The sequence below is a fragment of the Ixodes scapularis genome, unplaced genomic scaffold, assembly GCF_016920785.2.
Source record: "Ixodes scapularis isolate PalLabHiFi unplaced genomic scaffold, ASM1692078v2 ptg001192l_1__unscaffolded, whole genome shotgun sequence".
Lineage (NCBI taxonomy): Eukaryota > Metazoa > Arthropoda > Arachnida > Ixodida > Ixodidae > Ixodes > Ixodes scapularis.
Genome location: NW_024610115.1, coordinates 14130 through 28258, shown reverse-complemented (window position 1 = coordinate 28258; position 14129 = coordinate 14130).

Here is a 14129-nt window from a genome sequence, read left to right as displayed (position 1 = left end):
GTGTCTAGTGATGGTGATTATGTGATGATGTAATGTACAGATGAAAGTTATGGTGTGTTAGGCCTAGCAGCAATCTTCGCGGTGATGGTCTTCGCCACTGATCTCTATGACAATTGCTGGATCGCGCTTCCCCGCTTGTTCGCTGCAGCGCAAGTGAAGCCACCGGACTTCACTCGCTTGGGATACGATTTGCCGTTTTTGCTAGCCTTTGCTGCGGTTTTCCAGCGTGCTGTGGACACGTTTTCTACTCGTTCGTCGTCATTCGCCGAAGAAGTTTTTTGAAGACTCTGTGTATTGTTGAGACTTGCCGTTGTGAACACGTGGAAAATTTTACGAAAGTGCAGTGTCGCAGGAAAAAGGCACAACGCGTCGAAAGGAAGGGCTGGCGGCGTGTTCAAAGCTTCCTTGGCACGCCGAAGTGCCGTGTCTGTGCCTTCTCACGCTTGGATACCGACCAAGAACCGACGCCGTGTGTATGTGTCTAGCGAGTGCAATGTGCGTGAAGCTGTTCGTGCCTCTGGATCAGCGTCTTTTCCCCTCGCGGTTTAGGAACGAGCTTAATTTAGCGTCCACTAGCGACGGAAGATGGGGGAAGGTACGTCTTTTTTTCGTCCTTAGACGATTTACACAATACTGTGCACAACAGCTCCTCATCACTGATCAGTGCTGGCTTATTATCAACCTACTTAATTGCACTTGACGTTTGAGTGCGGCTCGCCTAATTGTAATTGGTCAGCAGATTGCACACGACCATATCGGCCGCGCTTCAAAGATTTTCATTCTCGCCGTCTTTTACTTTTGCTTTCGAAAACCCCCCTGGCTCCACAACCCACGGAATCTATTAGAGTAGATTTGGGACATAGCCATGGTTAATATAGTACATAAGAACACGTACAGATATCTCCCTTTTATTGATAGCAACTCACCGGAACGGCTGGACGATCCAGAACTCCGTGGCCGATATATATAAATGATCTAAAGGCTTCTACGCGCGACACACGTTCAGAACTTTGGCGCGGCGTCAATTCTTGACCGATATCCAAGCGTGCGAAGGCACAAAGATGCATCACTCGGCGTGCCAAGGAAGCTTTGATCACGCCGCGACACCGGCGACACTTGTTTTCGACGAGTTGTACCTTTTGATACGGCTTCACGCACATTGCACTCGCAAAACACATCCACACGGCGTCGATTCTTGGTCGGTATCCAAGCGTGCGAAGGCACAGAGACACGGCACTTCGGCGTGCCAAGGAAGCTTTGAACACGCCGCCAGCCCTTCCTTTCGACGCGTTGTGCCTTTTTCCTGCGACACTGCACTTTCGTAAAATTTTCCACGTGTTCACGACGGCAAGTCTCAACAATACACAGAGTCTTCAAAAAACTTCTTCGGCGAATGACGACGAACGAGTAGAAAACGTGTCCACAGCACGCTGGAAAACCGCAGCAAAGGCTAGCAAAAACGGCAAATCGTATCCCAAGCGAGTGAAGTCCGGTGGCTTCACTTGCGGGAGCGGCAAGCGCGATCCAGCAATTGTCATTGAGATCAGTGGTCTTCGCAGTGCTGCCATGGGCTGCTTACTTCTGGTAGGCCGGTCCCAAGCGCCAATATTTGATTGCAATTCTGTAGCACATATAAAATTCCAGAAAATGAATATTAGCTTCGTACAGAAAAACTTCGGATTTCCCTAAATAAAAATAATCATGCTATAATTTGTTTTTCTTTGCATGGTGTTTGGCGTAGCTCTTTGAGCCTGAGCACGAGGTTTGATACTATACAGTGAAGTCCATGTTGTCCTTCTTTTAATATTTTTATTATTTATTCCGCAATTTTTGCGGGTCGCATTGTGGTGTTTGCTTCTACTAGAAGTACCTTTAAGCCGGGGTCACACTGTCTATACATTATACACAAGACAGTCTGTAGATATCAGTCATCACGATATCAATGGTTCAAATGCCGCGTGCCAAGTGTCTTCTTGAACTCGATGCCTTGCGGCATTCGAAGCTCAGATCTCGTGGTGACTCGAGTTTGAATCTGTTTGCAGACTGTCTTTTGAACGATGTACAAGCAGTGTGACCCCGGGTTTGGGGGAAAACTTATGGAGGTGAGGTACAACCACCTCGCAATGATTTCGCCATTTTTGTTTTTATAAACTTTGTCATAATTGTAGGTACTGATTAAAAAGGTGAGGTGTTATCTTCTAAACGTCTAGTATTTGGCACATGTGGCATAGACCACCGTATCCCGTTATGCACTTTGTTATTTAATTTATTTGATATCCAAACAAACAATGGGATCTCAAGAAAAAGAACTCTGGTTTATTTATAAGTTTCACCCTTGTTCCAACCTGGTTTATTCGGTATTCTAACCTGGTATATTTACAGACTCCAAGCCTTGATTCTTAAGGTTAGACGCGAAGTACTTTGCGATGCAATATGGCTTCAAGCAGTTTCTTTCGATACGCTACTCTGTCTGTCATAGGCATGCCTATGTTGACCAAGAACGACCGTACAAAATTATCTACAACAATCCTAGATTTTTTTGTCTCATGGTCCATCTCTTGTAGCGTAAATAAAACTCCAGAAAAAAATTAACTTCGTACAAGAAAATATTCCCTGAGTAGAAACAATATATATATTGTTTCTATATATATTGTTTATATATATATATATATATATATATAATGGGGTTGAGTGAAGATTGACAAGTGCAGCCGTAGTAATATTGAGAACGAAGAGGGGAGAAGGTGATTATTGAATTTATTGCATTAAAGTTAGGGAAAGGGAAAGGGAAAGAGAGCTGGCGAAAAATTGGGCCAGGAGCGGGGATTGAACCCGCAACCTTCGCCTGACCGGGGCGACGCCTTAACCGATTAGACCATCCTGGCCACTGGTTTCGGCGGACTCAATTTCTGACCAGCTCTCTGTGTACTGTTTAGTTTCGAATTCGCTTAACTGGGTAGACGACAACCGTTGCTGATTTAAGGCCCGCGCTATTTCCGACATGCGGCAGTGACGTGGCACGTCATCTCAGCTTGCAAATGTCGGAAAGGGCCCGTCTTCCAGGATATCTAGGGAACCACTCCTCCCCACATTTGCAAGCTGAGATGTATAAGCTGAGATGAGATATATATATATATATATATATATATATATATATATATATATATATATATATATATATATATATATATATATATATATATATATATATATATATATGTATATATATATATATATATATATCCGCGCGTCGTTTGACGTGCGGATATAGCCCTCTGGAAGCGCATTCGCTGCACACACCGAACCATAAAAAAAACTTACACCCACACACACATGCTTCAGCATCTGTTTATCTCCCACTGTGGTTCCTCTCCCAACTCCCGAACACGCCTCCAAAAAACATGCCGCAGAAAAAATAAAAATAAATAAAGTAATGGCTGGTGTTAGCTTGCTTCGGCCCCCCTTGTAGACTGGAATGCAAGGCCCGTACCCGGTCCGGGCCCTCCATGAATGTAGCCGTGAAGCCCGAGCCCGGCCCGAGGGCCGGACCGGCCCTTGACCTGCGGCCTGGCCCTTACAAGTGCAGTTCTCTACCTGCGACGCTGACGGCTCGCCCGTCTGTTATGAGTGGGCAGACAGCGCCGCCTCGCGGCGAGCGACGGAGTTAGCGCAATTACACTGTTCTGCTGGGGAGCGACTCAAATATTGGACGGCCGGAGAAGCCTTCGCGCGCGCGCTTTGGGATCTCGGAGAGGCCATGAACGCAAGCGCCAGGTTGTGAGCCTCTAAGGAGGCGGGATTATAAACACTTCAAAAATTGTACGCTCACCTTTTACTATTATTATAATATAAAATAGACAGCTCTATAACCTTTTAGGAAGTTTTTTTTTTAAACATTCGCGGTAACGACAGCTAAAGCCAAGGCTCTCCGGCAGCTCAGAACTTGTGGACAAAACATTTCTGAAGTAAAGGGCAGTAAAGAAAACAAGAAAGGTTCCCAGCCCCAGCGGACAAAAAAAACTTCTCATACCGTTCGTTATCAAACATGCTAAAACGACGAAAAGAGATGAGGTCAATCCAACAAACCTCAAACTTTTCCAATCCGAAGAAAAGTCCCACTCAAAATGGCCACCACGGCCGTTGCGACGCCAGCGCCACCGCTGTTCTCCGCGCCGCCGCCAAGGAAACGAGCGAAACAAGCGAAGCAACGAACGAAAAGGCCCGCTGGCGGGCCCCTCCGAAGTGCGACCAGCTACGCGAGGCTCTGCGGCCCCCCCTCGCGAAAGGACCCCCCAAAAGCCCCCACGGGGCCCCCCGTTATCGTCCGGAGCCGTTGTGAGCGACAGTGAACGAGTCTACGATACTTTTGGACGCCGCACCGCGCTGGATTCGCCGAGACCAACTACGGGAATATTCAAAAAGCAGCCCCCTCCGAAAGAATTCGACGGCAGCCGGGCCTCGTCGCGTTGCTCAGGTGAGTGGCCCATCCACTTCTACACGGATCCCCGTCCGCCATGAATAAGCAACGGTCGCTTCGTTCTTTTTTCTTCTTTTGTTTTGTGTTTTCCTTCTTTACACCCTCTCTCTTTCAAACCAAAACAATAACAAAAGAAGGAACTTGTCCTCGCGTAGCACGGCTGCCCGATGTCAACAACGGTCACACGTTCGGTTCGGACGTGTTTTGCCGGCTTTCTCCGCGCTTCCCGCCGTCGCCGAGAACGAAGAAATGTCCGAAACGTCGGTCCGTTTGCCCGTCGCCTCCGCGTTCCGATGTCCTCGGCGATGGCAGGAATCAAGCCGACGTTCGGAAAGCATTCCTTCGCTCTTCAAACGCTCGGTGAAGCGAGACAGACGCATAAAACAAACCTGTGCGGTTGCGGCCATATGTTCGTTAAAAGGTGCCGACAGAGTTCGGTTTTCCCAAAGTTTGCCGCTCCAATGAAGCCAGCTGGTCAAACGGTCGCTGGCTCTTTCATGCAGAGTATGCTTTCGCCATGATCTAAGCCTCTGAGACAAGGAGCGATAAAATAACGAAAAGGACAACATGACATAATAACGGAAATCACGACACAAAAAGTTTAGATTCTGTGTCGTCCGTTAGTTTATTCATTCTTGTGGGTTATATTATGATGTTTCTTAACCAGCTCGCTTTCATACCTTGGCATCTTGCAACGCTTTCACGCTAGCTTGTTACAGTTTTTGTTCGTTGAATTATTGAGACCCAACGAAATGTTATACTTAAAAACGCCTAAAAGTTGTACTTAAAACTCTCGGTGCGGTGTGAAACAAAAAAAAAAAAAAAAGTAAAACAAAAAGGTTCAAATTGTGTTTCTCGAAGGTATCTCCGTTCGTCTGCTACTCTCAACGAAGCCTATAAAGATCGTCTGCTAGCAAAAACAAAAATCAAGTCCCTTGAGTCCCAGGAACTCTTAACATAGAAACGTCGTTCCCGAAGTAACTTGACCTGCCGCTTGTTCTTTTCGACGCGTCGGGATGCCAGAGGAGCCGATGTACGTACATAAAATAAAAGAAAGAAAACCAAAAAGAAGAAAATGTCGAGAAAAACAAAAATAAATAAAGCCCCGTCTCTGTATCCGCTCCGAATCTGATGCGACCGCTGCTGAACTACGATACGAGCTCCATCGGGAATTCGATGCACGATCAACGATACGGCATTCGGTTCCTGTTGCCGGGCAGCTTTCCGGTCATATGGGGCCGTCACAAATAAAATAATAATAAAATAAAAGAATCCCCTGAAAATAAACCCTGCAAAAAAAAAAAAAAAAAAAAAGAATATAAACTTAGCTCGCATCATCAGAGAGGCAGAATGCTCATCGAACTGGGCATCTTTGGCGCTGTCTGTCCATCGTACAAAGTTTACGAGAAAAAAATAAAGGTAAAAACTAAATCCCGCGCACTTCCGTTTACGTCTGCGAACATTGTGCGAAGCTGTTGGGGGAGCTAAAGGTAAACACAGGAAGTGAGCCGCATTTAGAAACGTCAACAGCAGAATCCCGTTCTTAGCAAAAACATCGTAAAAATTACGTAAAACAAAAATGAAAGAGAAGGAGAGATGTCAGGCGTTCCGTACCAGTAAGCACAAGCGCGAATATGCGCTTCGCCTGGTTGGTTGATACGCGCGTAACTTTGGCGATAAAAGTGGCGATTCCGAGCGTATTTACGTGAAAGTGAGATTATGTAAAAGGAAATCGGACTTTTTTGGGGGGAGGTCGACCCCATAAACCTACTTTGAATATCGAGAGGCCGCTACTGTCGGGACTATATTCTGGCACAGATCGAACGTCTCCCCTCTCCGTGAATGCACGGGATGTCCATTTTATCAGTGTGTTCTCGAACACTGTAGAGTGCGAAAATGCCGCATGAATAAGTCATTGAAATGAGCGCAATGCAAATTTTTACAACTCTGTATTTAGTTGTGCATTCATCATACTCAACTAGCGTGGAAGTGGATTTCTAGGAAAGAAAAATAATGCAGAAAAAAAAAAGTAAAACGTTCTTTTTTATGCACCGGAAAGGGAAAAGAAGAAAACGGGAACGAACAGTTTGGTTGACGTTGCTACTCGCAGATGGTACCACAGTTGCTCGGGTTTGCTACTCGCAGACGGTTTGTTTCCGTTTCTCTTTCCGGTATGCGTAGGAAAATAAAGTGTTTTTTTTGTTTTCTTACATTTTTGTTTCCCGGAAACCCACACTTACGAAATTTTATTATGCTAGAATGCACGACCCAGAAATATACCTTTGTGCAATGTTGCATTGCACTCCGTTCATAGGCTTGTTTACACCACATTTGTATAACTAAACAATACTTAAAAAATAAATCTGATTTAGACTTTTAAGCAACTAAAAAGTTTTCAGACACTGAGAACTTTTTATACGCTTAAGGGTCTAAATCAGCTTGTCTCGGGGCTAACACCCTAAAGGCCTGTTCACACATACAGCGGAGCGCTAAGTTAGTGCTACGTGAGCGCTCGAAGGAGCGCTCATGTGGCGCTTCCAGCGCGTAACTTCGTTCTATAGCGCGTGGTTAGCGCTTTAGTAGCGCCTTGTTAGCGCTCCAGTAGCGCCTTGTTAGCGCTCCAGTAGCGCCTTGTTAGCGCTCCAGTAGCGCCGTGTTAGCGCTTCAGTAGCGCCGTGTTAGCGCGTCATAAGCGCTTCTTGTACCGCGGTGCTGCGGATTAGCAGGTGCACTGCGGTTTCGGTTCCTGTGGTTGGGTTTTCATCAGCAGCACCATGGCGGACATGTGGGATGCTGAAATAGAAATGCGACAAATGCTCTTACATACTCGATTAGTGCTTATCTGTGTGGACGGCTTAACTCCCAGAAGAGCCTTCTGGGTGCGCGAAATCTTTCGCCACCGAGATACCACCGGGTACCCGGCGAACCTTGTTCCTATAGGCTGAGGGACCGAGACAGAGCTCTTTCGAAGGCGATAATTTTTACCTGCGTGTCCTTACAACCAGCGTCACACATATCGAATGGAAAGCTGAGGTCGTACCCAATCAATTAGTCGCCCAGAGTCCATGACTCTGGGTCGCCTGCCCGACCCTCTGCGTAGAGAGCGGCTCTTTTACTTCCTCTTCTTTCAATGCCAAAGGAAAAACAACAATCGCCGTGCACGCGCTATTCCGCAGCAGCAAGCACGGCACAAGGGGCGTGAGAGCGCTAACAGAGCGCTTCTGTAGCGCTAACAGAGCGCTAACAAAGCGCTTCTGAAGCGCTAATAGAGCGCTACATCACGCGCCAGGAAACGCCACATGAGCGCTCCTTGGAGCGCTCACGTAGCGCTAACTTAGCGCTCCGCTGTATGTGTGAACCGGCCTTAAGAGTGTTAACACCCTGGGGGGATCGGTGGCCGAGTGGGCTAGCGCACACCAGCTCGGAGCATGCGTAGCGAAAGCTCGCGCTGCAGAACCCAGAGATCCTGGGCTCAGTCCCCACCCCTGCCCGTTTCGATCTGGATGAGCATCGTACCGGCGTGCGGTCGTGTATCACTACTGCGTGGTGCACGTTAAAGACCTCCAGGCCTATCAGATGTACTGGCTATATTGCTCGTCTACAGAGAGTGACTCGTCATAACTTTGAAATGACTGACCAACTGGACGCTGTATAAATATCCACAAAACCCCAATTATTATTATTAGAAACACTCGTAGGCTGCTGGTGAACGAAAAAAAAAATATAATACTGGTAAGTTTAGCAACCCTCCGCGGATCGCTCCTTTTCCGAGCAGCAGGTTTAGAAGCAGCAAGCACCCTATGCAGTTCTCACATGCACAGGAACGGCCGATACAGACACAGTAAATCACGCGCGGAGAGAAGAATCATGGCCCAACTGACCGCTGCACCGCCTTCATTTACAGGTGAACCACCCCCGTAATCAGGAAGGTTACAACCAGGGTGTAAGATAGACAGGTGGGGAAACGGCCCATAGAAGCCTACCGCAGCGCCGTGACCGGATTGTGTACTCGTCTGCTTGCGAGTACCCCCGATTTGCGACAGATGGCGCTGCGGCGAGAGGAAAAAAATTGGAATCGAATTCGCATGGAACTTTATGGGAGAGTGCGCAAAATAAACCGAGAGCACGACATTCCTCCATTGAAAATCCACGAGAAATCATCTCCATCAGTTTATCCGGTCGCCACCGGTCACCCACCCGGAGTGAGAGTTCGCGGTGCTCCACATAGATGGCGCCACAGAAAAAGAGAAACCCGAGGGGGACACAATCCGGTCGCTCATTTGGCTCTCGTTTCCCCACCTGTCTATCATACACCCTGGTTACAATTCTATTGCTTTGTTATCATCAATCGGTATACCACGGAGAGCATAATACCAGAAAACGAACCGGAACCGAGCCGAACCGAAAACCGGAACCGAACCGGTATTTTTTCCGGAACGGAACCCGAACTCGAACCGTTATATTGTTATCGCGATGAACCCGAACCGGAACTGAACCGGAAAAAAAATAACGGTTACCGGCTCATGTCAAAACGGTTCGGCCACGCGCTGTTGACAATGAATGTGCTATCAATGCCATTTGTTTTTTAAGTGCCGTCAACTGACACACACCTCGCTTACATATTTTTCTTCTCCACTCAGTCTTAGGAATATAAATGCTGCATCCATGAATCTTGACAAACGCTGCCTCCATGAATCTTGACATAGAAACCAGTATTGCGCTGGTCGCGGCTTGCACGGAAGAAAGAGAATTGAAAGGCTGTGCAAAAAAAAAAAAAAAAAAAATATCGCGTCACGGGATTTCATTTTCCTACAATCTCGTAAATCCTAAATGCTGCTGTGTGCTCATTTCATAACACGTTTCTAGAACGCGCGAGTTCTTGAAGCTTGCTTCCATCGGAATGAGAAAAGAAAAGGCTGTGGAGTTTGATAATAATGCATCCGGTTTCGTATAGGCACTTAGAAGCTAACATATTTGTGAGACAGCGAACTCTTCTATTTTAATATTTATCCTATTACGTTTTTCTGGCGTTGCGTTCGGTGAAGTGTTTTTTATATTCCGTATCTTGTTTAATGAAAAATTTGAGTTACCGAAGGCTAGTTCAAATAAAGAAAGCTGTATTTTCTCCCCACTGTTCCTTCAATTGCTTACACGCCGAGGTGGCGGGATAGTTAGCGAGTTCTACTTGTAAGTGGGTTTGTAAGGAGGTCGCGGATTTTACAGCTACTGCGTCGGACCCAATTAGATGAAGTCCGAATGCGTAAACGTCGGTGAGGTAACCTTTGAGTGCACATAAAGAAACCATTCCTGGTAGAAATCCCTGAGCCTTACACTACGATGTATCCCGTTTCGTATGTGCTGATTTCAGATGTTTTATTTGTAATTTATTTTGATGTTGCAATTTGTCATTTATAATTTCCGAACCGGTTCGCGGATCGAATTAATCGAACCGGAACTGAACCGGAACAAAATTAATTTACCTGAACCTGAACCGTAACCGAACCCGTATTTTTTTCGGTTCGACACACTGCTTAATACATTCAACTGGAAGAAATGGATCTCCAAGTAAAAAACAAAAACTGGTACAAGCAAAAATTATTCGATATTGTCGGTAAAGCAACTCGTCTAAAGCCATTATTGAAGGATGAACAACCTTCACGAAGGGCGTTCGTCTCACTTTACTGTGGCACCGTTGTCCACACCCTTTTCACACCCTTCAAAATATAACGGGTTTTCTATGCAACAGCACCCTATTTTGCGATGAAAATGGGTGTTTCACTCAGAATGAGGTTCTTGAAAGGGAGTAGCGATGCGGGTGTCTCTTACACCCTTAAGAGTGTAAAAAATATCGTAGTATGTAGAAACAAAATTGCGCGCACAAAATCTAGAGCCAAAACAAAACATGGATAATGAAGTCATTTTTAACAGATAGCGCACCCAGTTCAAATAATGTACTGCAAAAGGGTCTTATTATTCAGTGGAATATTTTCAAGAACTCACGCCTCGATTTGCAGCGAGACTTTCTTCGCATGCCGAGACAATTCGACGTACCACGGAACACGTCAAAATGCAATGGAAATTGATTGCACCCTGAAAGCTATAATTAGAGGTGCCTCCCCGAAACCATTTCCACTTCCGATCTATGGCAATCCAGAAATCGCGAAGAGCGCGAGAGTGTTGTGTTTATATATCGCTTTGATAAACGTTTTTATCTCGAATATACTATGTGGGCCAAAAAGATCTAGCCTTCTTTACATAAATAAATAAATAAAACATCTAGTATGCCGCGAGACGTAAACTTACTGCGAGAGAGAGAGAGAGAGAGAGAGAGCAACTTTAATGGGTCTCCTGCAGTAACCCCTATCATCCCACCCTCTCAGGTGGGTTCTTGGGGCGACGTGGCAGGACGTCTTCTTAGCGGGGAGAGCCGCTCGCGGCGGGCTTCAGCGTACTCGGGTTAACCCTTTCTGCTTCCATCCCGTCCGGTCGCTGCTTCTCGAGTGCCGCTAGGATCTGCTGGACGGCCGTGTGTTGGACGTCGTAGTCTTCGGATCTCTTCGCCTCCTCCATGAGGGGCGGGAGAACGTCTGCACTGTTGTCCGCGTTCGCGCATTCGCAGTCTTCCAGGATGTGGGCCAACGTGGCCCTTTCCTTCCCGCACAGTCTGCATAAGTCTGTTACGTATACCTCCGGCCACAGGTGCTTTGCTAACACTGGGGTTATCACGGAGTTAGTCTGTAACTGGCGGAATACCACCGCCTCCTCCCGCGTCAGACGGGGGTGGGGCAGGGCCATCGTTCTTCTGGCTAACCGGTACCACAGGGTTACCTCGTTGTAAGCGTCCATGGTGTCCTTCTCGGGGCGATCCACCACGTCGGCGGCGGCCGTTACCGGGGCGCGGCCGGCGAGTCCACGCGCCACGGAGCTGGCCGTCTCGTTGTGGTTGGTGAGCCCCAGCGAGCCCGCCACTTCCGCGCCCGCGTGGGCGGGAAACCACTTTATCACCGCACTGGTGATGACTCCGTTGACTTCGGCCTTTCGCAGGATGCGCGCTGCCGCACTGCACACTCGCTGTTTCGCAAAGTTGCGCACTGCCGTTCGCGAGTCGCACAACACCGTCTTCGTTCTGGGGTCCGCGATGGCGAGGGCTACCGCCACTTCTTCTGCCTGGCTGGGCACAGTGGTCCGCACGCTGGCCGCCATCCTGATCTCACCCGTTTTGGCTCCGATCACGCTGACGCTGAAGGCGTCGCCGATGTTCTTGTAACTGGCCGCGTCCCCGAACACGGCTCCCTCATCGCCGGCGTGTAGCGCGATCAGCGCCTTGGCTCTCGCCTCTCTTCTTTCTTGATGGAATGTGGGAGTCATGTTCCGCGGGATTGGGCTCACGACGATGTGCTTGCCCAGCTCCCGCGGTATCTGCTCCTGCATCCGGTGGTCGTCTTCCTTGGCTCCGATGCCTAGTTGTTTGAGGATAGATCTGCCGGTCCTGGTTCCCGACAGTCTGGTGAGCTGCGCCGTCTGCTGTGCCTCGGCGATCTCTTCCAGGCTATTGTGGAGTCCCAGGGCTTCGAGCTTCTGCGTGCTCGTGCATCCTAGGAGTCCTAATGCTGATTTGTAAGCTTTGCGGATCATCGCGTCGATCTTCTTCCGCTCGCACTGCCGCCAATTATGGAAGGCGGCGACGTAGGTGATATGGCTCATCACGAAGGCTTGAATCAGTCTGACGAGCCTTGCTTCCTTCATCCCGCTTCTTCTATTGGCGACGCGGCGTATGAGACGCAGTGCCGTGCCGGTCTTAGCTTCGAGCTTGGAGACCGTTGCCCCGTTGACTTTGCTGCGTTCGATGATCATGCCCAGCACTCTAATCTTGGCTACCTCGGGGATGATGTGCCCCCCTTGCGTTCGTATGCGGATTTTATCGCAGTCTCGGATAGTTTGCTTCTTGCGGCTCGCTCCCCTGGATGGAATCACCATCAGCTCCGACTTTGCGGGGGAACACACCAGCCCCGATCCCTTCAGTTGGTCCTCTATCGTTTTTACTGCTTCTTGTAGTGTATTCTCTATGTGGCCGTCGCTGCCGCCGGTGACCCACCGCGTCACATCGTCGGCATAAACCGTGTGGCGTACCCCATCGACGCTCCGCAGCCGGTTGGCGACTTCGATCATGACCAAGTTGAAGAGCAGCGGAGAGATTACCGCGCCTTGTGGTGTCCCCTCGCTGCCGAGCGTTTTCTCTGGTAGTTGGAGATCCCCGGCGCAGATGTGAGTCGTGCGGTCGGTCAGGAAATCCCGAATGTAATTGTAAGATCTCTGTCCCATGTTCAGGTGCGACACTTGGGCGAGGATCGCAGAGTGCCGGACTTTGTCGAAGGCGCTCTGCAGGTCCAGGCCCAGTATTGCCCTGTTGTCGCTGGTGTGAGTTTCGTAGTCTACTATCTCCTTCTTGAGTTGGAGCATGGCGTCTTGCGTTCCAAGCTTGCTTCGAAAGCCGACGAGAGAATCCGGGTAGAGCTCTGCCTCTTCGAGGTACTGTTGCCATCTGGTCATTAAGATGTGCTCTAGCAGTTTACCCACGCACGATGTTAAGGATATTGGGCGTAGATTCTCGATGTCGGGCGACTTGCCTGGTTTCGGAATGAGGATGGTTTTGGCTTCCTTCCACTGGCGTGGTAGCTTGCCGGCCCTCCAGCATTTATTGAAGTACGCCGTCAGTGCCGTCACGGCCGCGTCGTTCAAGTTTCTGAGCGCTTTGTTGCTGACGCGGTCCGGGCCCGACGCCGAACGCCTGTTCAGGTCTTGCATCGCATTTCGGACTTCCCATTCCTCGATGTCTTGGTCAACCTCGATGTTCTCTGCCCCCTGGTATTCTGGGTGCTTTTCCTTTGGGGAAACCGGGAGGTATTTGGCGTCGAGTCTCCTCTTCACCTCCGCTTCCCCGTGCTCCGCTACCGCCTTGTGTATAATTCTGCTGAGCTTGTACTGTTGTTCTCCCTTGGTCTGGGTGTCGTCGAGGAGGTGCCGGAGCAGTCGCCACGTCTTGCCCAGATGGAGTTGGCCGTCCGCCTCTCTGCACGTTTGCTCCCACTGCTGCCGGCCGAGCTCCTTGCTGTGTTTCTCTATTTCCCTGTTGATTTCCGCGATCTTTTTGCGGAGCCTTCTGTTTGTTCGTTGTTGGTTCCACCTTCTCTTGAGGGCAGTCTTCGCCTCGATGAGGTGGGCCAATCTGCTGTTCATTTCGTGTATGTCTTCGTCCGTTTCTATCTCTGTCGTCACCTCCTCGGTCGTTTCTACTATCGCCTTCGACCACGCTTCTATATCTTCAATGTTACCATGCTGGCTTGGGAGCTGACGCCGAAACTCCTCCCAGTTCGTGTATCTGTGTGTTCGTTTCTCTTGGCTTGCACCGTTCCCCAGCGGGACCCGGATCTCTATGACCATGTGGTCGCTGCCTAAGTCGTGTTTGGAACGTCTAAGCTAGGTGGTGCATTTTTTACGTGAAAATATCGAAGGAACAGCCCTTAATCAGTTCAAGGTGAAAACCAAACTTTTTTATGACTCAATATGAACTTTGAGCCTCCTTCAAGTCAAAGAAAAGAGAACAGTCTTGCGGACACAAAAGAGGGCCACTAGCGATTGGATCGATTTTCTT